Below are 24,352 nucleotides of genomic sequence, written 5' to 3' on the forward strand. Positions count from 1 at the left end.
ACTTTTGTTTTTGGTATACGACGAAAATGTATGGATTCTGGCAAAAAAACATTTTACAATTCCATTTGAAATGTGTATTGTGAGGTCGTGTAAATTAATATTCATACAGACAATGATTCATAGTTTGATTTTAATCTCATGTATATGGGGGCCTTTAAGGTTATTTCTAGGTGGTGGCCATATAATTGTCTAAAGCAGTGGTCCCCAACCTTTTTTGCACCAGGGACCGGTTTCAAGCAAGACCATTCTTCCATGGCCCGGCAGGGCGGGGATGGAGGTGTGGCAGGGGCGGGGCTTTGGTCATAAGGGGGCGGGGCTATGGACACGGTTGAAGTGTAGCAGTGCATACTTATAATTAAATAACATTTATAATGTGACTCAACTCACCATAGGTTTTGAATAAGTGCTCCATCACCCCCTTCTCCCCATCATTGCCTTCACCCCATCATTGCCTTCACCCCATCACTCCCTTCTCCCCATCATTGCCTTCACCCCATCACTGCCATCTCTCCATCATTGCCTTCACCCCATCACTCCCTTCTCCCCATCATTTCCTTCACCCCATCACTCCCTTCTCCCCATCATTGCCTTCACCCCATCACTTCCTTCTCCCCATCATTGCCTTCACCCCATCACTCCCTTCTCCCCATCATTGCCTTCACCCCATCACTCCCTTCTCTCCATCATTGCCTTCACCCCATCACTGCTGTCTCCCCATCATTGCCTTCACCCCATCACTCCCCTCTCCCCATCATTGCCTTCACCCCATCACTGCCTTCTCTCCATCACTGCCTTCACCCCATCACTGCTGTCTCCCCATCATTGCCTTCACCCCATCACTCCCCTCTCCCCATCACTGCCTTCACCCCATCACTCCCTTCTCCCCATCATTGCCTTCACCCCATCACTCCCTTCTCCCCATCATTGCCTTCACCCCATCACTGCCATCTCTCCATCATTGCCTTCACCCCATCACTCCCTTCTCCCCATCATTGCCTTCACCCCATCACTCCCCTCTCCCCATCATTGCCTTCACCCCATCACTGCTGTCTCCCCATCATTGCCTTCACCCCATCACGGCTGTCTCTCCATCATTGCCTTCACCCCATCACTCCCTTCTCCCCATCGTTGCCTTCACCCCATCACTCCCTTCTCCCCATCGTTGCCTTCATCCCATCAATGCATCATTGCCTTCACCCCATCACTCCCTTCTCCCCATCATTGCCTTCACCCCATCACTCCCTTCTCCCCATCATTGCCTTCACCCCATCAATGCATCATTGCCTTCACCCCATCACTTCCCTCTCCCCATCATTGCCTGCACCCCATCACTGCCGTCTCTCAATCACTCCCCTCATGGCCTTCTCCTCATGTCCCCATCTCCTCCAGGGCCAGGCTACACAAACACAGACCAACACACACAGACACACACACAGACAGACAGACATACACACCACCTCTCTCCTCTCACCTGCCCGCCGCCCGCGCTTCCTCGCTCTGACACAGCAGCGGCCGCGCGCTCCTCTCTGTGTCAGTCAGAGACAGTAAGCGCGGGCGGCGGCCAGGAAGCTGGACGGGTCCTTGCAGCTCCGCTCCTGCTATTCCCTCTTGCAGGCAGCGGAGCTGCTTGGATCGCTCCCTGGCCGCCGCTAAGAACTGCTGCGCGCCGCCCCAGCCCCCGCTACGCCACTGACCGCCCCTGGCTCCCCTTGTGTCCGCGGACCAGCAAGGGCACTGCAGCGGCCCGGTGCTGGGCCGCGGACCGGCGGGTGGGGACCCCTGGTCTAAAGTCTATAATGACGAGACTCTTTCTGCATTGTTAATCTAGAGGGTTTATCTCAAGATGCAAGTACTAAAGAACAGAAAGTCAATGTATCTCTGGTACACAGTGACTGTGTATCGCTGGTGGGTGAGGACCCACTGCGCCATGGGCCAGGCTTAACCTGGAGTGGCATAACTAAGCAACTACCTGGTTTTCACTAGAGCCTCTGATGGTGAGGATCGGATGGGCCGCAGGTCGATGCCAGGAACCACTTCAGGGCAGTCCCTGGGTCTGCAGCAGCTGACCAGAGGCATGGGTATGTGGTACAGGATTGAAAGACAAGGTATGGTCAGAAGGTCTGAGGTTGGGGCAGGCAGCACAGGGTCAGTAAGACTAGCCAGGGTCAGGAACGGAGAGGTCAGACAGGATAGGAAACTAGCCGGGGTCATTGATGAGGAGCAAAGTATGAAGACAGATATACAAATGGACTAACAGGGCAGGAACAAACATCTGAGCGAGGAGGAGCTCCCAGAAATGGGACCTGCTGACACGGGATTGGCCGAGGAACATAATCTCTGCAGGACACAGCAGGGATTGCAAAGACCGGCCACACCCCCCGAAGGCCAGATGGACACACCATGCAGGTGCAGCAGTGCTGCATGCAGCAGACTTAGCTGAACGTCCAGACGAGGAGAAAATCACATGGTGAGCAGAGCGGCGCTAAGGGGGCCAGCCAGTCAGTGCTGTGACAGATTAGACTACTTGAAAACAACTAAATAGGCCACCTGCTAAAACAAGATGAACTTATATCAGAATAATTGAAATAAAAAAATATGATGAAGGAAAGGAATGGATGATGTTCCGAAGTGTACCACATGATCTGCAAGACATGGTGAACGCAGAGTTGTGTATTATGGCATGGGCATCAATGTTTGGCAATGTAGCCAGGTCACTGGTATTTACTTATTCCGTGAACGCAAATAAAAGCAGGATAAAATCTTTTTTATCATGTACATTTAACCATTTTTAACAATAAAATGGAACGTTACTTTCTGATGCCCATTGTAAAAATCAAGATAAAGATTAATGTTCAGTCATAAAATTCAATAACTGTCTAAGTCATAGATGAAGAATATGATCTCTACAGCACCAGAACATTTTGAAGAAATTACTCATAATAATAGCATAATGATAGCAAGGCGAGGAGTGGGAAGCTAGGAAATATCCTCCTAATGCAAAAAGTAATAGAGGCAAAGAAAAAATGGGGAGTGGGAGGTGGGGTAAAAAAGCTTTATTCAGCTCTACTGTGAATGGTGCCAGGATTTAAGTCTATTGTATGTACCTATAAGTGAAGAATTACGAACTTTCATTGTGATGATCTTGTATCTTGTTAAAATAGAAGGAGGGCATAGCGTTTTTTACCAGGTGGTGACCCACAGAGCACTTGTACGAGGGGCATTCATTAAAGATTTCCCCTGACCCACTTCCTGTGGACTAAGGGCAATGAAACTTGGCACAGTTATTAGTCCTTCTCTACATAGGTGCCACCCAGGGACACACACTTCTCCCATCTCTTTAAGCAACTGTAAACACCTTGTGTAGACGTCAACAGGTTGCTCCAAAAGCCACATTGTGACTTCAGAAATCAAGAGTCTCATCATCTGGAAAATGCTTGCCCTTCAAAATTAAGTACGTTGTTGGAAACAGGTGGAAGTCCGATGGTGCAAGGTTAGGTGAATAATGGGGATGCGGTAGAATTTCAAAGCAGCAGGAGCATGCTTCCATTTGGGCAACGTGTGCATTGTGACTGGTGTATTGTCTTGCAGAAGGTGGACACCTTTGGTGAGCATGCCACGTCTCTTGGTTTTGATTGTCTCCCTCAATTTCCGCAGCAGTGAAGCATAGTATGCCCCAGTGATCGTGGTACCCTTTGCTTGGAAATCCATCAATACTCCCAAAATACTGTGAGCATGACCTTGCCTGCCGAGGGTTGGGCACGTGCCTTCTTTGGAGGCGGTGAGTCATGATGCTTCCATTGCATCGGCTGGACTTTAGTCTCAGGATCATAGTGATGGACCCAGTTTTCATCCTATCTGTTGAAAAAGTCCTCCTGGTTTCCATGGCACATTGTCAATAGAGCCTCAGAGAATTCGACTCATTCCTGCTTCTGGAAAGATGTGAGCAGCTGGAGAAGACAGCGAGCGGATACCTTATGCATGTGCAGATGGTCTTGGATGATTTTTTCCATGGAGCCCACACTAATCTTTGACATTTTGGGCTAGGTGGCGAATGGTTACGCGACAATTTTCCAAAATGGTGACCTCCACTTGTTGGATGGTGTGTTCATCGATAGACGAGTGGGTTCGCCCTGGAATTGGAGCTGTTTGCACCGAAGTCCAACCACTTTTGAATTGAGGATGCCAGTTCTTAAGTACATCATATGATGGGTGTCATGATCCAGGTTGGATATGACAGGGATAAAGCACAAGTAACCTTTTTTTGCCTTCAGTTGTGTGCGAAAGTTTGGTTTTTGCCCCCAGTGGCCATTAGGGTCATTGCACTGTGGTGGTTTCACTTCTAGCTTCCCCCCGGTGGCCATTAGGGTCATTGCACTTTGGTTACTTTAGTTTTGTGCACGTAATTATAAAACAGGTGTGATTGCTTTATAAAAGAGTGTCAGGTGTGGTAATCACTGTTGGTGATAGTTCTCAGTTACAAGCAAGCCTGGGTGAAGGATGGAGCTGAAGGAGAGTCCCGGGCAACTCAGTGAGAGTCCTGGAGTGGCAGTTATGGTGTCTGCGAGGAGGGCTGGCATGGCTTGGTGGAGTTGCAGCTATGGTGTCAGCAAGGAGTTCTTGCATCGCTTGGTGGAGTGGCAGCTATGGTGTAGAGCTACACTCATCATGCTGGACTCGGTTGCTGGAAAGCTGGACTCAAGATGCTGGACTCTTTTGCTGGAAATCTGGACTCATATGCTGGACTCTGTTTCTGGACAGCTGCACGCAGGTGGTGGACTCTGTTTGCTCCAAGGCTGCACTATGGTGTTGGATCCGGTCAGAGGAAAAGATGCACACAGGTGGTGGTCTCTGTTGCTAGGAGCGTAAGCGACAGAGCAAAGCTAAGTGATGTTTCCGTTTTGTCTCTTTTCCTTATGTGTGTTTTAGTGCAGTGGTGTGATTAGTTTCCTCACCGTCCACTTCACTAGTGAGGGTTTAAATGCAGGGCGAGTCAGGGTTTTTAGGTTCCTGATCGCCGCCCGGTGCGGAACCGGCCTAGGGAACATTAGGAGTGTAGAGACACTGACTCGGGAGTGCAGGAGGTCTCCACGTCCCCGTTCCCTATCACAGGGCCACCATTGTTATTGTTACCCAGGTTTTCCCTTTTATTGTTTAAATTCGCCTTACTGGAGGCGGGGTTTCCAGACATACGTGTATTTCCGAAATTCACCTGTTGTAGGCGGTATATCCAGCTGCACTTTTTATTATTTAAATTCGCCCAACTGGAGGCAGTGTATCCAGGGTCACACGTGTCATCTAAATCCGCCCTGCTGGAGGCGCTGTGTCCAGCCACGCATGACCATGACAATGGGGAATCATCACCATAAACCTCTTTCATCTCATCGAACGTCTCCTTTGGTGTGCGGCCTTTCAAGTAAAGGAACTTGATGACTGCTCTGTATTCTACTGGGTCCGTTATCAAACCTCACATCCCTTCAGCACCTGTAAAATCAAGGCCGTTATCAGTTCTGAGTTGCAAATTAGCACATAAACTATAGAGACTTATATCATTACACGTGCAGTTTCAGCATCCTATGATAAATAGAAGTGGGTCAGGGGAAATCTTAAATGAATGCCCCTCGTATGTAGACAAGGGCACATCACAGAAATGCAGCAGAAAGAAGTCCGGATTGATTGGTAAATTTAGAAGACATCAGAACAATAGAATTGATGGTTCAGGATAAATATTTATTGAAACATACTGTAAAAACAATCAATTCTTCAGATGCAGTAATAGAATATTCTTCAATGGCCGAGTCAGTCACCTGACCAAGACTGATTGGTGAGAATGCTGTTCACTTTATGAAGAAAAAACTGAAAGTAGAAAGACTTATAAACAAGCAACAACTGAAGACGGCTACAGTAAAGGCCTGGCAAAGCATCTAAGTCAGTATTTGGTTATGTCAACAGGTCACAGACTTCTGGCAGTCTTGAATATTTGATTTGCGTCCAAGTATTAAAATTAATCCTTGTCTTTATAATTATGTTGCTTTATTTAATGATCTTTGTGTCTGTGAAAATGGAGGAATTAGAAAATGTTACACACCTTTCCTAGATCCAGCGTTTGGTTCTCGATCATCCTCCTGCCTCAGCCAGCTCGCTCTGTTTTTCAATCTGCTCCTGTATCATAACACTCCTTGGCCATATAGACTGGCTGAGGCACCAAGATGCTGTCTGAGTATTCAGGTAGTTGGTGTCCACATCTCTACTGAGGACTGCTTTCATGTACCTGAGCCGCATGAACCTCCTGACAAATCCAGCTTTGCCACAATGCTAGGTCACTCTGCTATACTGTTGGACAGCTGTGCTTTGGGCTTTGCATCATACTCCGTTCTGCTATATCGCTGAAACATCTGTGCCAATCTCGGCATTGGACTGTGTAATGAACTAAGGCCGGGTTCACATTAGTGTTTGAGTCCGCAGCGTGGTGCTGTGGACTTCTTTCCTTAAGCTCCGCCTACTTTCGCATGCGTCCTACGTATCTATCTTTAACATTGTGTACGCAGGGACATGCATTGTACGCGGATGCGTCCGTGTGCATCGTTTTGAAGTGCCCTTCGAACGCAACATGTTGCATTTTCTTGCGTTCTGTGGGCACATCAAAACTACGCATGCGGATGCATCCGCATACAATGCATGTCTCTGCGTACACAGTGTTAAAGATAGGTACGCAGGATGCATGCGGAAGTAGGCGGAGCTTAAGGAAAGAAGTTCACAGCACCACGCTGCAGGCTCAAACGCTAATGTGAACCTAGCCTAAGCTCTGCTTTATCACACAGCTGTGCGATTTGGGTTCACAATAAGCTTTGCTCCACCAATTATTCATGACTTAATCTTGTCTGTTTCATGGGATCCTGTGATTTCTGTTAACGCCTCTTGTTGCTGTTCTGTCACTATAACCTCCATCGTTCAGTCTGCTGATAGGGCCTAGAGCAGGGCCGGTTTTAGGCAAAGTTTAAAAGGGGGCCCCAAATGCTAACATATTGCACATCACACAGAAGCATTTTGGTTGTATTTACATGCGCTGAGTTCAGGCCGCTAAATGAGTGTGATCAACAATATTGAAGTAGTTCAACACAGTTTCCCGGCCTCTTTCCACCGTCTGAGAAAGAATGAAGGGGACAGAGCGATCACTAACAGATCACCATAGAGTACCATGTTATCAGCAGCATACACCCCATAGTCCTCCATATAATATAATGTGCCCCATAGTCCTCTATATAGTATAATACACTCCTCAGTCCTCCATATAGTATAATACACTCCCTATAGTCCTCCATATAGTATAATACACTCCTCATAGTCCTCCATATAGTATAATACACTCCTCATAGCCCTCCATATATTAAAATACACTGCTCAATCCTCCATATAGTATAATACACTTCTCATAGTGCTCCATATAGTATAATGCACTGCCATAGTCTTCCATGTAGTACAATTCACTTCCCATCATAAAATGCACCCCATAGTTCTTCATATAATGTATTCCCCATAGTCTTCGATACAGTATAATGTAGCCCACATATAGTATAATGCAGCCACCCCATAGAGCATAATGCAGCCACCCCACAGAGTATAATGCAGCCCCACCATACAATATAATATAACCCCCCATAGAATATAATGCAGCCCCCCTCTTATTGTATAATGCAGCCACCCATTAGAGCATAATGCAGCTACCCCACAGAATATAATGCAGCCACTCCACCAAATATAATGTAACCCCTCATAGAATAATAATAATCTTTATTTTTATATAGTGCTAACATATTCCGCAGTGCTTTACAGTTTGCACACATTATCATTACTGTCCCCGATGGGGCTCACAATCTAAATTCCCTATCAGTATGTTTTTGGAATGTGGGAGGAAACCGGAGTACCCGGAGGAAACCCACGCAAACACGGAGAGAACATAAAAAAACTCCTTGCAGAATATAATGCAGCCCCCTCATATAGTATAATGCAGCCCCTCCATAGAATATATGGCAGTCCCCTCAAAGTATATTGCAGCCCCCCATAGAATATAATGCAGCCCCTTATATAGTATAATGTAGCCCCTCCATAGAATACAATGTAGCCCTCATATAGTATAATGCAGCCCCCATAGAATATAATGTAGCCCCCTCATAAAGTATGATGAAGCCCCCATACAATATAATCTAGCCCCCCCCATAAAATATAATGCAGCCCCCCCATAAAATACAATGTAACCTCCTCATATAGTATAATGTAGCTCCCTCATAGAGTATGATGCAATCACCCCCCATAGAATATAATAAATATAATACAGCCCCCCATAGAATATAATTAGCCCCAAATAGAAAATAATACAGCCCACCTCCCCCATAGAATACAATGTAGCCCCCCATATTATATAACACAGCCTCCCCTATAGAATATAATGTAAAATGTACCCCCCCATGGTATATAACACAGCTGCATAGTATATAGCCCAGCACCACATGGTATATAGCCCAGCACCACATGGTATATAGCACAGCCACACATGGTATATAGCCCAGCACCACAGGGTATATAGCACAGCCACACATGGTATATAGCCCAGCACCACATGGTATATAGCCCAGCACCACATGGTATATAGCCAGCACCACACGGTATATAGCACAGCCACACATGGTATATAGTCCAGCACCACATGGTCTACAGCACAGCACCACATGGTATATAGCCAGCAGCACATGGTATATATCCCAGCACCACATGGTATATAGCACAGCCACACATGGTATATAGCCCAGCACCACATAGCAAATAACCCCCCCTCCAAGAATGGCCCCACAGTCCAGTACTCACACTGATATATTAAAAGAAAAAAACACACTATCCTCACCTCATGCTCGTGCTGCTCCCGGCACCCTGTCTCAGGGGCTGCTCTGCCTGGCACACAGTGAGAGAGCGATGACATCATCGCGCACCCGCAGTGTCAGAGGCAGAGCGGGGAATTATGGGAGAGGGAGCGTCAGCTGACGCTCTCTCTTCCATCATTGCTTTGAACTGTACTGGCGTCTATGACGCCGATATAGTTCATTCAAACAAAAAAGGAAGCACACTGTAACGTCATAACATGCAAACATGAAATATGAAAAATGAATTGCATTACTGCATTATAAGTATGAAAAATTGAGAAAGTTTAGCACAAAAAATGGCCAATTTTATGTGTACCTGGAAGCCACGGTAAGGCATTTCTTGTTTTCCAGGACCCTATCTATGCCAACCTCGCTTAGACTGAAGTCCTCATCTGAATGGGAACCTATACAAATCCTCTGTTTAGACTGAAGTCTATAATTCTGTGGAGGGGTAGTGGCCCTGCTTTAATTAAAAACACCTGCGGCTAACAGGTGGAGTGCTCAGTCAGAAGGTTAATGAATACAGATTTCAAAAACTGACTGTCACATCCAAGCATAAGCATAGTGTGAACAGGTGCTTAACCTAGAGTCACCAACTCATATACATTCAAACAAAAAAGGAAGCACACTGAAGCACCATAACTTGCAAACATGAAAAATGAATTGCATTAGAAGTATGAAAAATTGAGAAAGTTTAGTGCATAAAATGGCCAATTTTATGTGTACCTGGAAGCCACGGTAAGGCATTTCTCATTTTCTAGGACCATATCTATGCCAATCCTCGCTTAGACTGAAGTCCTCATCTGAATGGGAACCAATACAAATCCTCTGTTTAGACCAGGGGTGGGCAATTACTTTTGCCATGGGGCCGCATTAGAAATTGGGATGGTGTCAGAGGGCCGGACTAATATAATTAACTCAGTTGTACCCAATACTATATATGTATATAATATATAGTATACATATGCTATCTTTTCATAAACAAACAGTATGTTAAACAATGCAAAGATTTACAATACAATGACCCTGACCATGGCCTGACGTGAACACCAAGTCCAGACCCAGTCTAAACTAATTGATGCTAGCCTTACATTGCACCACAGTGTCACTGATATGCTTGCAGCAGTATAGATCACACCACGCCTCCACGCCCGCACGTTTTAGCACAGAGTTGGAGGTGTGGTGTGATGTATACTGCTGCACGCAGACGCCACCAACGGCATCTACACAGCCCTCTCTCAGACCACGCCCCCCTCCAGCCTCGACCAGTCAGCGCCGCAGGTCTGGTGTGTGGGCGGTGCGCTGGAGGCAATGTTTCTGTGCCGCTCTCAGGAGGTCGGGGTCCGCTCCGCTCACCGCCGCGTCTGCCGGGACTCCTCTACTATCTGCTTTACTCATGAATGATTCATGAGGAAAGCAGGAACCGGAGAAGTCCCGGACCCCTCCGCGGGCCGGTCACAGGCAGTGGGCGGGCCGGATGTGGCCCGGGGGCCGCCCCTTGCCCAGGTCTGGTTTAGACTGAAGTCTATATCTCTGTGGAGGGGTAGTGGCCCTAGGTTTAGCACCTGTTCACACTATGCTTATGCTTGGATGTGACGGTCAGTTTTTGAAATCTGTATTCATTAACCTTCTGACTGAGCACTCTACCTGTTAGCCGTAGGCGTTTTCAATTAAAGCAGGGTCACTACCCCTCCACAGAGATATAGACTTCAGTCTAAACAGAAGATTTGCATAGGTTCCCATTGAGATGAGGACTTCAGTCTAAGCGAGGATTGGCATAGATAGGATCATGGAAAACGAGAAATGCCTTACCGTGGCTTTCAGGTACACATATGTGCTAAACTTTCTCAATTTTTCATAATTCTAATGCAGTAATGCAATTCATTTTTCATATTTCATGTTTGCATGTTATGGCGCTACAGTGTGCTTCCTTTTTTCCTGTTTGAATGTATATGCGTTGGTGACTCTAGGTTAAGCACCTGTTCACACTATGCTTATGCTTGGATGTGACGGTCAGTTTTTGAAAGTCGATATAGTTCAGTCCGGCGTCGGGGGAGTCGGCGCTGGGGGCAGGCGGGCCCCCCCTGCCTCACGGGCCCCATAGCAGCTACGTGATGTGCTACTAGCTGGGGGCCCGTGGAGGAGCGGGGGCCCTAGGCAGCTGCCTGATCTGCCTGCCCCTAACGCCGGCCCTGGCCTAGAGGGATTTACTTCAGCAGGTGGGAAATAAAAAAATGCCTATGATTCCTAAACTTCTGATGGCATATTTTTATAAAACCCTTTGAGTTAAAGGGAATCTGTCACCCCTTTTTCGACTATGAGGTTCCGGCACCGCCATCAGGGGCTTATCTTCAGCATTCTATAATGCTGTAGATAAGCCCCCAATGTAACCTGAAAGAGAAGAAAAAGGAGTTATATTATAATCACCGGGGGGCAGTCCGGTCTTGGTCCCATGGGTGTTGCGGTCCGGCGCCTCCCATCGTCATACGATGCCATCCTCTTCTTTGCTGCCTGTCGTGGTTCAGGTGCAGGTGCACTGCTCTGTCCTGTTGAGGGCAGAGCAGAATACTGCAGTGCGTAGGCGCCGGACCTCTCCCGGCGCCTGCGCACTGCAGGACTCTGTTCTGCCCTCAACAGGAGCCACGACAGGAAGGAAGGAAGAGGACAGCATCGTATGCAGATGGGAGGCGCCGGACCGTACCGCAACACCCATTGGACCAGACCGGACGCCGGGGTGAGTATAATCTAACTTGTTTTTCTTATCTTTCAGCTTACATCGGGGGGCTTATGTACAGCAATGTTTTTCTCTATATCTGAAATGAAATCAGAATAAACCTTTCCCATTTTAGGTCAATTAGGATTACCATGATTATTAACCCCCAAGGGTGGTTTGCACATTCATGACCGGGCCAATTTTTACAATTCTAACCACTGTCCCTTTATGAGGTAATAACTCTGGAACGCTTCTATGGATCCCGGTGATTCTGATATTGTTTTCTCGTGACATATTGTACTTCATGTTAGTGGTAAAATTTCATTCATATAACTTGCGTTTATTTGTGAAAAAAACGGAAATTTGCCAAAAATTTTGAAAATTTCCCAATTTTCCAGCTTTGAATTTTTATACCCTTAAATCACAGAGATATGGCACACAAAAAACTTAATAAATAACATTTCCCACATGTTTACTTTACATCAGCACAATTTGCGAACCAATATTTTTTTGTTAGGAAGTTATAAGGGTTAAAAGTTTACCAGCGATTTCTCATTTTTACAACACCATTTTATTTTTAAGGAAAACATCACATTTTAAGTCACTTTGAGGGGTCTATATGATAGAAAATACCCAATAGTGACACCATTCTAAAAACTTCACCCCTCAAGGTGCTCAAAACCACATTCAAGATGTTTATTAACCATTCAGGTGCTTCACAGGAATTTTTTGAATGTTTAACAAAAAATGAACATCTAACTTTTTTCACAAAAAAAATACTTCAGGTTCAATTTTTTTTATTTTACCAAGGGTAACAGGAGAAATTGGACTGTAAAAGTTATTGTGCAATTTGTCCTGAGTATGCTGATACCTGATATGTGGGGGGGAACCACTGTTTCGGCGCATGGCAGAGCTCAGAAAGGAAGGGTCGCCGTTTGACTTTTTCAATGCAAAATTGGCTGGAATTCAGATTGGACGCCATGTCACATTTGGAGAGCCCCTGATGTGCCTAAACAGTGGAAACCCCCCACAAGTGACCCCATTTTGGAAACTAGACCTCCCAAGGAACTTATCTAGATATGTGATGAGAACTTTGAACCCCCAAGGGCTTCACAGAAGTTTATAACGTACAGCCGTACAATTAAAAAATCATATTTTTTCCACAAAAATGATCTTTTCACCCCCAATTTTTATTTTCCCAAGGGTAACAGGACCCCAAAAGTTATTGTGCAATTTGTCCTGAGTATGCTGATACCCCATATGTGGGGGTAAATGACTATTTGGGTGCATGGCAGTGCTCAAAAGGGAAGCAGCGCCATTTGACTTTTTTGGCTGGAATTGAGATCGGACGCTGTTGTGAGTTCATTTTCCCCTTCACTACTGAGGCCCGAGGAACTCCCTCTTCTGGTGAAGAAAGGTAGTGAGCCTGATTGTCAAACACCTGGGGCTGATTATGATGACTGGCTGAGTGGAGTTAATGACTGGATATAAGGCTGCCGATGCCCTTCTGGCCTGCGGGTGATTTCTCTGTGGACTTCTAGGAAACCAGTCTGATTCCTGCTCATCTAAAGCTAAGATTTCTGCTTTGCCTTTTTGCATTAGTGTTTTGTTTTCCTTGCTTTTCTGGATTCTGCCATTCCCTGCTGGGGTGAGCTGAATCTCCTTTTGCCTGTTGCTCTGTCTTCAGAATATTCCTGAGTACTGACATAGCTTTTTTGAAGCCTAGCGTCTTCAGGGCCTTTTTTACTGTCAGTTTGTTGGCTCTTATTTTCATAGGGTTTTTCACGGATTGCAGACAGCAGCCTTCCTGTCCTTTCCTATCTAAGCTAGCGTGGGCCCCATCTTTGCTCAGTCTATCTTTCTGTCTGTGTTTTGTTCTTTCTTCTTGCTTCACCGTCATTATATGTGGGGGGCTGCCTTTTACTTTGGGGTCTGCTCTGGGGCATTTTAGATTTCCCTTTCTGTCTTTAGGCTATGTAGTCCTCCGGCTGTGATCGAGGGGCCTAGGGCATCGTAGGAGCCCCCCACGGCTACTGCTAGTTGTGTTGATAGGTTCAGGGGTCTGCAATCCGATAGCTGCCAACTTCTCTGGTTTTCTGGACTTAGCTAGCATTTCTATTTTTGCCTCCTACGGTGACTCAATCATAACAGGACGCCATGTCGCGTTTGGAAAGCCCCTGATGTGACAAAACAGTGGAAACCCCCCACATGTGACCCCATTTTGGAAATTAGACCCTCCCCAAGGAACTTATCTAGATGTGTGGTGAGCTCTTTGAACCCCTAAGTGGTTCACAGAAGTTTATAACGTAGAGCCATAAAAATAAAAAATCATATTTTTTCCACAAAAATGATATTTTTGTCCCCAATTTTTTATTTTCCCAAGGATAACAGGAGAAATTGGACCCCAAAGTTGTTGTGCAATTTTTCCTGAGTAGGCTGATACCCCATATGTGGGGGTAAACCAGTGTTTGGGCGCATGGCAGAGCTTGGAAGGGAAGGAGCACCGTTTGACTTTTTGAACGCAGAATTAGCTGGAATTGAGATCAGATGCCATGTTGCTTTTGGAGAGCCCCTGATGTGCCCAAACAGTGGAAATCCCCCAATTCTAACTTCAACCCTAACCCCAACACACCCCTAACCCTAATCTCAGCCCTAACCCTAGCCCTAACCCTAAGGGTGTGTGCACACGTTGTGGATTTTGCTGCGGATCCGCAGGGCCAAATCCGTTGCAGATCCGCAACAGTTTCTGCTGTGTTGTACAGTATCTTTATATTCAATGGCAAATGAAAAACGCAGTGCACATGCTGTGGATTTTTCAGCACGGATTTGCTGCGGTTTTAAATCCGCAGCATGTCACTTCTTTGTGCGGAATCTGCAGCGGTTTGACACCTGCTCCATTACCAGGTGTCAAAACGCAGGGGAAAACCGCAGGCTAATCTGCACTAAATCCACAGGTAAAATGCAGGTCATTTGACCCGCGGATTCACCTGCGGATTTAGCCAAATCTGCGCGGAAAAATCTGCAGCAGAATCCGCATCATGTGCACACAGCCTTACCCTAACCCTAGCTCTAACTCTAGCCCTAACCCTAGCCTTAACCCTAAGCCTAATGGGAAAATGGAAATAAATACATTTTTTTTTATTTTATTATTTTTCCCTAGCTAAGGGGGGGGGGTTGATTTAGTATTTTTAGTGGGTTTTTATGCTTGGCAGCTGTCGCACGCTAAAAAACGCTTTTTATTGTAAGAAAAGTTTTTGCATCACCACATTTTGAGTGCTATAATTTTTCCATATTTTGACCCATACAGTCATGTGAGGTCTTATTTTTTGCAGGACGAGTTGATGTTTTTATTGGTACCATTTTTGGGCATGTGACATTTTTTATCGCTTTTTATCTCGATTTTTGGGACGCAGAATGAACAAAAACCAACATTTCATGAATTTCTTTGGAGGGATGCGTTTACACCGTTCCGCATGTGGTAAAATTGATAAAGCGGTTTTATTCTTTGGGTCAGTACGATCACAGCGATACCTCATTTATGTTGTTTTTTATGTTTTGGCACTTTTATGCAATGAAAACAATTTTATATAAAAAATAATTATTTTTGCATCGCTTTATTCTGCAAGCTATATCTTTTTTATTTTTTTACCGATGATGCTGTATGGCAGCTCGTTTTTTGCGGGACAAGATGACGTTTTCAGTGGTACCATGTTTATTTAGATTCGTCTTTTTGATCACGCGTTATTGCACTTTTTGTTTGGCGGTATGATGATAAAGCATTGTTTTTTGCTTCGGTTTTTTTTTTTGAAGGGGTTAACTAAAGGGGTTAACTAGTGGGACAGTTTTATAGGGCGGGTCGTTACGGACGCGGTGATACTAAATTTTTGCATTTTTATAGCTTTTTTTTCTATTTACAAAAAAAGAATTTATTGGGGAATTATTATTTTTTTATTTATTTGGGGAATTTTTATAAATTATTTTTACACTTTTTTTTTTACTTTATTATATTGTCCCAGGTGGGGACATCACTATAAGGTGTCAGATCGCTGAACTGACACTTCACACAGCGCTGTGTCAGATCAGCGATCTGACAGGTGCTGCTGCAGGCTTCCTCGTGCCTGCTCTCAGCAGGCACTGTGGAAGCCGCTCTCTGTAGGCCCCCGAAGGCCCCCGCAGTCATATTGGATCCGGGGGCCTGCAGAGAGGAGACCCTCGGAGTGACGCAGCACATCGCATTGCTCCGAGGGTTGCAGGGAAGCACAGCGGGAGCCCCCTCCCTGCGCTCTTCTCTCCTATGCCCCCGGTACACTGCACCGTACATATACTACTGTTTGCGGAAACGCAGCTCCAGCAGGGCAGTATATGTGCGACGCATGTTGGGAAGGGGTTTAAGCCATAGTAATCTTAGTGTATTTAAATTTTTTACTTTTCGGTAAGTAATAAAAATGCCTTAAAACTTTCCCTCTTTCATTATTCTGGAATTTGGCAAATAAAAATAATTATGGTACTCCTAACTGTCACTGCCGGTGAAATATTTGTCTTCCTGTGCTGTGTGCTAAAGCTAAGTTGTTGGAGTGGAGTTGTTGTAGTAGTGTTCTGTGGTTTGCTGTAGCAAGTGTGTGTTTATCTCCTGGTCACTGTTCCATTTAGTTTATTTTCCAAGTCCCTATCCTCCTTATTGTATTGTTGGTTAGGGCTTTTGCATGTTAGAGCGTTTTTTTGTTATCCCTGTTTTGTCTTTGTGTCTTGTTTACCTTACATTTCTGTCCCATGCCTCATGGGGTGGGGCATGGGACAGATCAGGGTTTAACAGGAGCATAGTAAGGTCAGAGAGTCTGGCCTCTCTACCTTCAATAGTACCCACGGGAAATGTATAGTTAGGTTCCCCGTTACAGGGACAGCTTGAGGCCCCCCTTCCTAACCGAAAACCTTCACAGTGTGACATGTACAGTTGTGGCCAAAAATATTGACACCCCTGCAATTCTGTCAGATAATACTCAGTTTCCTCCTGAAAATGATTGCAAACACATTCTTTGGTATTGTTATCTTCATTTAATTTGTCTTAAATGAAAAAAACGCAAAAGAGAATGAAGCAAAAAGCAAAACATTGATCATTTCACACAAAACTCCAAAAATGGGCAAGACAAAAATATTGGCACCCTCAGCCTAATACTTGGTTGCACAACCTTTAGCCAAAATAACTGCGACCAACTGCTTCTGGTAACCATCAATGAGTTTCTTACAATGCTCTGCTGGAATTTTAGACCATTCTTCTTTGGCAAACTGCTCCAGGTCCCTGATATTTGAAGGGTGCCTTCTCCAAACTGCCATTTTTAGATCTCTCCACAGGTGTTCTATGGGATTCAGGTCTGGACTCATTGCTGGCCACCATAGGCTGGTTTCACATTCGCGCTTTTTAAGCGCACGCACGGCCGGGGGTAGCTCCGCCCCCGAGCCGGCTCTCTGCCCGGCGTGCCCGCCCCTTCCTTGTAGCGCCGCCTCCTAGCGCACAGCGGCGCCTGCGATCAGCGCACCCTATCTTTAGCACTTTTGACGGTGCGCGCCAAAATCAAACTTTTCGGATTTTGGCGCGCACGGCGCACCGTCAAAAGTGCGCAGCGCAGGTCAAAGCGCAACTAGCGCACGGCCTGCGCACGATCTGCGCACCCTATGCTAAAGATAGGGTGCGCCGATCGCAGGCGCCGCTGTGCGCTAGGAGGCGGCGCTACAAGGAAGGGGCGGGCACGCCGGGCAGAGAGCCGGATCGGGGGCGGAGCTACCCCCGGCCGTGCGTGCGCTTAAAAAGCGCGGATGTGAAACCAGCCTTAGAAGTCTCCAGTGCTTTCACTCAAACCATTTTCTAGTGCTTTTTGAAGTGTGTTTTGGGTCATTGTCCTGCTGGAAGACCCATGACCTCTGAGGGAGACCCAGCTTTCTCACACTCGGCCCTACATTATGCTGCAAAATTTGTTGGTAGTCTTCAGACTTCATAATGCCATGCACACGGTCAAGCAGTCCAGTGCCAGAGGTAGCAAAGCAACCCCAAAACATCAGGGAACCTCCGCCATGTTTGACTGTAGGGACCGTGTTCTTTTCTTTGAATGCCTCTTTTTTTCTCCTGTAAATTCTATGTTGATGCCTTTGCCCAAAAAGCTCTACTTTTGTCTCATCTGACCAGAGAACATTCTTCCAAAACGTTTTAGGCTTTTTCAGGTAAGTTTTGGCAAACTCCAGCCTGGCTTTTTTATGTCTCGGGCTAAGAAGTGGGGTCTTCCTGGGTCTCCTACCATACAGTCCCTTTTCATTCAGACACCGACGGATAGTACGGGTTGACACTGTTGTACCCTCGGACTGCAGGGCAGCTTGAACTTGTTTGGATGTTAGTCAAGGTTCTTTATCCAACATCCGCACAATCTTGCGTTGAAATCTCTTGTCAATTTTTCTTTTCTGTCCACATCTAGGGAGGTTAGCCACAGTGCCATGGGCTTTAAACTTCTTGATGACACTGCGCACGGTAGACACAGGAACATTTAGGTCTTTGGAGATGGACTTGTAGCCTTGAGATTGCTCATGCTTCCTCACAATTTGGTTTCTCAAGTCCTCAGACAGTTCTTTGGTCTTCTTTCTTTTCTCCATGCTCAATGTGGTACACACAAGGACACAGGACAGAGGTTGAGTCAACTTTAATCCGTGTCAACTGGCTGCAAGTGTGATTTAGTTATTGCCAACACCTGTTAGGTGCCACAGGTAAGTTACAGGTGCTGTTAATTACACAAATTAGAGAAGCATCACATGATTTTTCGAACAGTGCCAATACTTTTGTCCACCCTCTTTTTTATGTTTGGTGTGGAATTATATCCAATTTGACTTTAGGACAATTCTTTTTGTGTTTTTTCATTTAAGACAAATTAAATGAATATAATAATACCAAAGTATTTGTGTTTGCAATCATTTTCAGGAAGAAACTGAGTATTATCTAACAGAATTGCAGGGGTGTCAATACTTTTGGCCACAACTGTATATAATATTTCAAAACTATATTGATGCACTATTTATCTGGATTCAATATGCACTAATTTTCTGGACTCTGTATGCACTATTTATCTGGACTCTATATGCATTTTTTATTACCATTATTATTTATTTTACAGGGGTTATATACAAAATACGAATATAAATTACAGTAAACAATCTTAATAATGAGAGACAGGTACATAAAGGAGAAGGCTCAGCTCTTGCGGGATTGCAGTCTATAGGATAATGGGGAAGGAGACAGTAGGTTGGGGAATTGCGGCAGTTCAGGTGTGGTGAGGTGGCAGAAGGGTTATTGCAGGCTCTAAGCTTTCTTGAAGAGATGGGTTTTCATGTTCCATCTGAAAGTTCTGAATGTGGTGTATAACTGGACATGTTGGGGCATAGAATTCCAGAGGATGAGGGATACTCAGTAGAAGCTTTGGAGGTGATTGGGTGAGGAATTCCAGAGGATGAGGGATACTCAGTAGAAGTTTTGGAGGTGATTGGGTGAGGAAATTGGGAGCCAATGAAGAGATTTGCAGAGGGGAGAAGTGAAGGAGTAGTGAGGTCGATTAGTCAGGCAGCAGAGTTAAGGATGGCCTGGAGAGGTGTGAGAGTGTTGGCAGTGAGGCCACAGAGGAGTATATTGCAGTAGTTGAGGCGGGAGATGATGAGGCATTAACTAACAGTATAGGGATCCTACACTGATCAACAATAATACGATTTCCACAAACATTAAGTAAATACCATTGATTTTCTCCGTACAATGGCCAATGGCAAGGTCGTTCAAAGGCTAGCATACAGTAGAAAACAAGTGAACAGTTCTGAAGTTGAAGTATTGGAAGCAGGATAAATGAGAAATCTTAAGGATTTGAGCAACTTAGATAAGGGCCAAATTTTGACAGGCAGAGCATTTCCAAAAAATAACAGATATAAGGTTTTCCCAATATAAATTGGTTAGTACTTGCTAAAAAGTGGTCCAAGGAAAGACAACTAGTGACAGAGTCATGGGCCCTCAAGTAAAGACTAGTCTGTTTGATCTCATCTCATACAAAAGGCACTGTAGTACAAGTTACTAAAAAATGTACTACTTTTGTGTAGAATACATCTATCATTTTATTTGTTCTTTTCTAGTAACATTACTTGGTACAGACTAAATATTAAAACATGTGCATATGCCTGTATGTGAAAATAGTCACACATTTTTTAAAGTATTCTGCAACAATAAGTTGTGAAAATGAAAAAGGGAAGCTTTTTCTTTTTTTACATTTTCTCTGGGCTTTCGTTAAAGTAAAAGATTACATTTACACCAAACTTATCCAAATAAAAAAAGCTCAGACTGAGCCACAGAGAGAAAGGTAAATACCCTTGTGGGCCACTGTGCAGGAGTGGGCTTCCCACCCTCCTACATTAACAATAGTTGGTACAATATTTTAGATTCTCTATGTAAAGACAATGGCAGCATCTCATCATTTGACAAAGCACCCAGTTTATTTTTACATAGAAACATGGCAAAATTGTAAACGGGAGTAATTAAGTATTAGCATGAAGCCGTGGGTCCCCAGAGTCAGTGTTACTGGTGGGCCCTTGGCACCCCAGTACAACACTGTTTACAAGTGTATACAATGCTATTAGTTTTGACATATGTTTAAAGAAATATAAGCACCGTAAAAAATATTTTCCGGGTTGTATTTAACACTTTTATTAATTTAATGGGGTTTTACCCACAAACAAAGTTCTTTTTAATTAATAGATCTTGGAATAATAATTTCCACAATTGGATATATTAAAAAAAATGTTCCTGTGCTGTAATCTTATAAATGTGCCCCTGCTGTGTACTGTGTAATGGCTGTGTCTGACCGTACAGGAACATGGTCTGATCATATCACATTTACTGGGCAAGGGAGGAAACAAAAGAGAATACAGGCAGGACAGCATGGGGATCACAGCTGATTCTTTATGTGAGGCAAAACATTTCACTGCCTGCTTTAAAACAATTTTTACCTCAAAAAAATAATCAGCTGTGATCCCGTGCTGTCCTGTCTGTATACTGTTTTGCATCCTCCCCTGCCCAGGAGCTGTGGTATGATCAGACCATGTTCCTGTACGGCCAGACACAGCCATTACACAGTACACAGCAGGGGCACATTTATAAGAACATTTTTTTAAAACATATCCAGTTATGGCACTTATTATTAGTCAAAGATCTACTGATTATAATGTTGACTAAAATGTACTTTCTTTGTGAACTTTGTGAGAAAACCCTTTAAAGATGTATGTATCTGACTCAGGCCAGGTTCATACTGCGTTAAAGTAGCCTGTTCAATGCATAGCGTTGACCGGCTGCGTTACCGCTATAACATAACGCAATCGCTTTATGCTATACCACTAGCGCAAATGCTTCATCTGCGCTAGCAGCGACGGAGCCTCGGACGCTGCAGCCCACGTCCGAGGCGCCGTCACTGAATGACGGCACGTCGCTAGCGCATGCCCCTTTATGGCACGCGTTGCGATGAGCCCGATAATGGGGGTTAATGGCAGCGTTAATGGACTGCCTTACACCGCGTTATGCCATGGGGTAGCGCAGTCCGTCTAACGGACTGCCATAATGCAGTGTGACCCCAGCCTTATTGACCAAACACAGTATGAATATTTGTTCTGCAGTGATCTTTCATCTGTCATTGTACAGTTTCCAGAAAGAAGCTGTGTGTCCTTGTATACGCTCAGCTGAACATTTGCCAGTTTGTACACATAAACCATGAACCAGGCACCTCTGGATGCGCTCAGCAGGCTCTCTGCTTTCTCCCAGTTGCACATTTTGTGCTTATAATATACTATTTTCTGCACCAACAAATTCAGGCTCTGAGCGAACCATAATAATTAATTGATTGTGCTGTATAGTGGCATGAATAGTAATGGCTATAAACGTCCATTTTGCCCTGGATGGGCTTTGTTGTGCTGTACATCTGTGTAAAATTTCTCTTTTACTGCTTGCATGCTGTTACTGAGTGCACTGATAATGTAGAATGTAATAAAGATAAAGTACATATATGATTATGGCTACATTATTGATTGGTGTTGCAAAGAACTGCACACATACAAGTGCTTCTCACTAAATTAGAATATCATCAAAAAGTTAATTTATTTCAGTTCTTCAATACAAAAAGTGAAACTCAAGGAGACCTCTGGTTGTCATTCCGATGAACCGATGATCCCCGATCACGTGACGGGGGTCAGCGGTGCGCGTATTTCTAGCCCGATGGCCGGAAGCACTTGTTAAATGCCACTGTCAGAGTTTAACAGCGGCATTTAACTAGTTAATAGCCATGGACAGAACGCGATTCCACACAAGGCTATTGCGGGCACATATCTGCTGTTCAAAACAACTCACATGTCCCGGCTTTGAGGTGGGCTCACCGTTGGAGTCCACCTCAAAGCGGGAGATACTGACATCGGATGTACTATCCCGTCCGATGTCAGTAAGGGGTTAAAAATGGGTCGTGGCTGGGTCTTCCAGCAAGACAATGACCCAAAACATACCGCCAAGGCAACAAAGGAGTGGCTCAAAAAGAAGCACATTAAGGTCATGGAGTGATCTAGCCAGTTTCCAGACCTTAATCCCATAGAAAATTTATGGAGGGAGTTGAAACTCAGAGTTGCCAAGCGACAGTCTCAAAACCTTAATAATTTAGAGATGATCTGCAAAGAGGAGTAGACTAAAATTCCTCCTGACATGTGTGCAAACCTCATCATCAACTACAAAAAATGTCTGACTGCTGTTGCTTGCCAACAAGGGTTTTGCCACCAAGTATTAAGTCTTGTTTGCCAGAGGGATCAAATACTTATTTCTCACTGCAAAATGCAAATAAATTTATATAATTTATACAATGTGATTTTCTGGATTTTATTTTTGATATTCTATCTCTCAATGTTAAAATTAGTCTACCCTTAAAACTACCGTATATACTCGAGTATAAGCTGAGATTTTCAGCCCTTTTTTTAGGCTGAAAGTGCCCCTCTCGGCTTATACGGGGGGGAGGGGGAGCGGCAGGAGCAGGCGGCTGTCACATCATACCCACTCCTCGCGCGATCACTGCAAGTCCTTCCCTGCATCTCTCTGTTGTCCGGCTAGGCAGCTTCTTCCTGTGTTCAGCAGTCACGTGGTACCGCTCATTAAACTAATGAATATGCACGCGACTACACTCCCATAGGCGTGGAGCACATATTCAGTACTTTAATGAGCGGTACCACGTGACTGCTGAACACAGGAAGAAGCTGCCAGAGCCGGAGACCATCGGAGAAGCAGGCAAGTGCAGAGACTGCGCCATGAAGGGGTGAGTATGACGGGGAGGATGGGGGGAGCCGTGCCGAGCCATGCATACAACAGGTGGAGGACAGAGGAGCTAATCATACACTGGGGAGGATGGAAGAGCCATGCATACGGCAGGGGGAAGACAGAGGAGCCATGCCTACAACAGGGGAAGGATGGAAGAGCCATGCATACACGGGGAAGGACAGAGGAGCCATTCATACGGAAGAGGGGGAAGACGGAGGAGCCATGCATACAGCAGAGGGAGGAAGGAGGAGCCATGCATACAGCAGAGGGAGGAAGGAGGAGTCATGCATACACTGGGGAAGTACAGAGGAGCCATGCATACAGCAGGGGGAGGATGGAGGAGCCATGCATACATCAGGGGGAGGACGGAGGAGCCATGCATACACGGGGGGAGGACGGAGGAGCCATCCAAACAAGATGGAGGAGCCATGCATACAACAGGGGGAGGACGGAGGAATCATGCATACATGGGGGGAGGATGGAGGAGCCATGCATACAGCATGGGGAGGATGGAGGAGCCATGCATACAACAGGGGGAGAACGGAGGAACCATGCATACACGGGGGAGGAAGGAGGAGCCATGCATACAGCAGGGGGAGGACAGAGGAGTCATTCATACAGCAGGAGGAGGACGGAGGAGCCATGCATACAGCAGGGGGAGCCACACATACCAGGACAGGGATGAGGGGACAATGCATACCCAGCTTATTCTCGAGTCAATAAGCTTACCCAGTTTTCCATGGTAAAATTAGGTGCCTCGGCTTATACCCGAGTATATACGGTATAGATTGTTCATATCTTTGTCAGTGGGCAAACTTACAAAATCAGCAAGGGATCAAATAATTATTTCCCCCACTGTAAAAACCCTGGGGTGGGCAGGGTTATCTTTCTCAGCTCTGCTGCATTGCTAAATCCAATTTTTTTTTACCCGCTTATATACAGTAGCTCCAAAATTCTACATCGCTTTTCAGACATTATCGGCACTGTCCCCATTAAGGCTCACAATCTAAATTCCCTATCCCTGTCTTTGGAGTGTGGGATGAAATCGGAAAAACCATGCAAACAGGGAGGAGAACATACAAACTCCTTGCAGATGTTGTCCTTGGTGAGATTTGAACCACTGAGCCACTGTGCTGCTCTGATGGTGTCAGAACCACTGCACACAATAAACTAAGTGATACATCGTTGGATTCAGGCTTCTCTTAGATGAGGTACCAAAACCCTGTTGACAGATTCCCTTAAATTACCAAATTGCACCTCAACATGAAGCTAAGTGTATATTTCCGCATGGATATATCTATTTATATAATTGTCTTGTAATGTTTTCATTTCCTGTTCTGTCCAGATGTCACCATATCCCAGAATTCCAAGCGGAGG

At 45.2% G+C, this 24,352-nt stretch overlaps 1 protein-coding gene across 3 annotated transcripts in view; it reads left to right on the forward strand.

Annotated features, from left to right (window-relative positions):
- The window catches only part of LOC141088097 (ras GTPase-activating protein 4-like), a 255,740-nt gene that overhangs the window by 19,495 nt on the left and 211,893 nt on the right, over positions 1–24,352 (forward strand). The gene's annotated exons all lie outside the window — the stretch shown is intronic.

This window comes from Dendrobates tinctorius, unplaced genomic scaffold, assembly GCF_039654945.1.
Source record: "Dendrobates tinctorius isolate UK_male_01 unplaced genomic scaffold, ASM3965494v1 ptg000007l, whole genome shotgun sequence".
Classification (NCBI taxonomy): domain Eukaryota; kingdom Metazoa; phylum Chordata; class Amphibia; order Anura; family Dendrobatidae; genus Dendrobates; species Dendrobates tinctorius.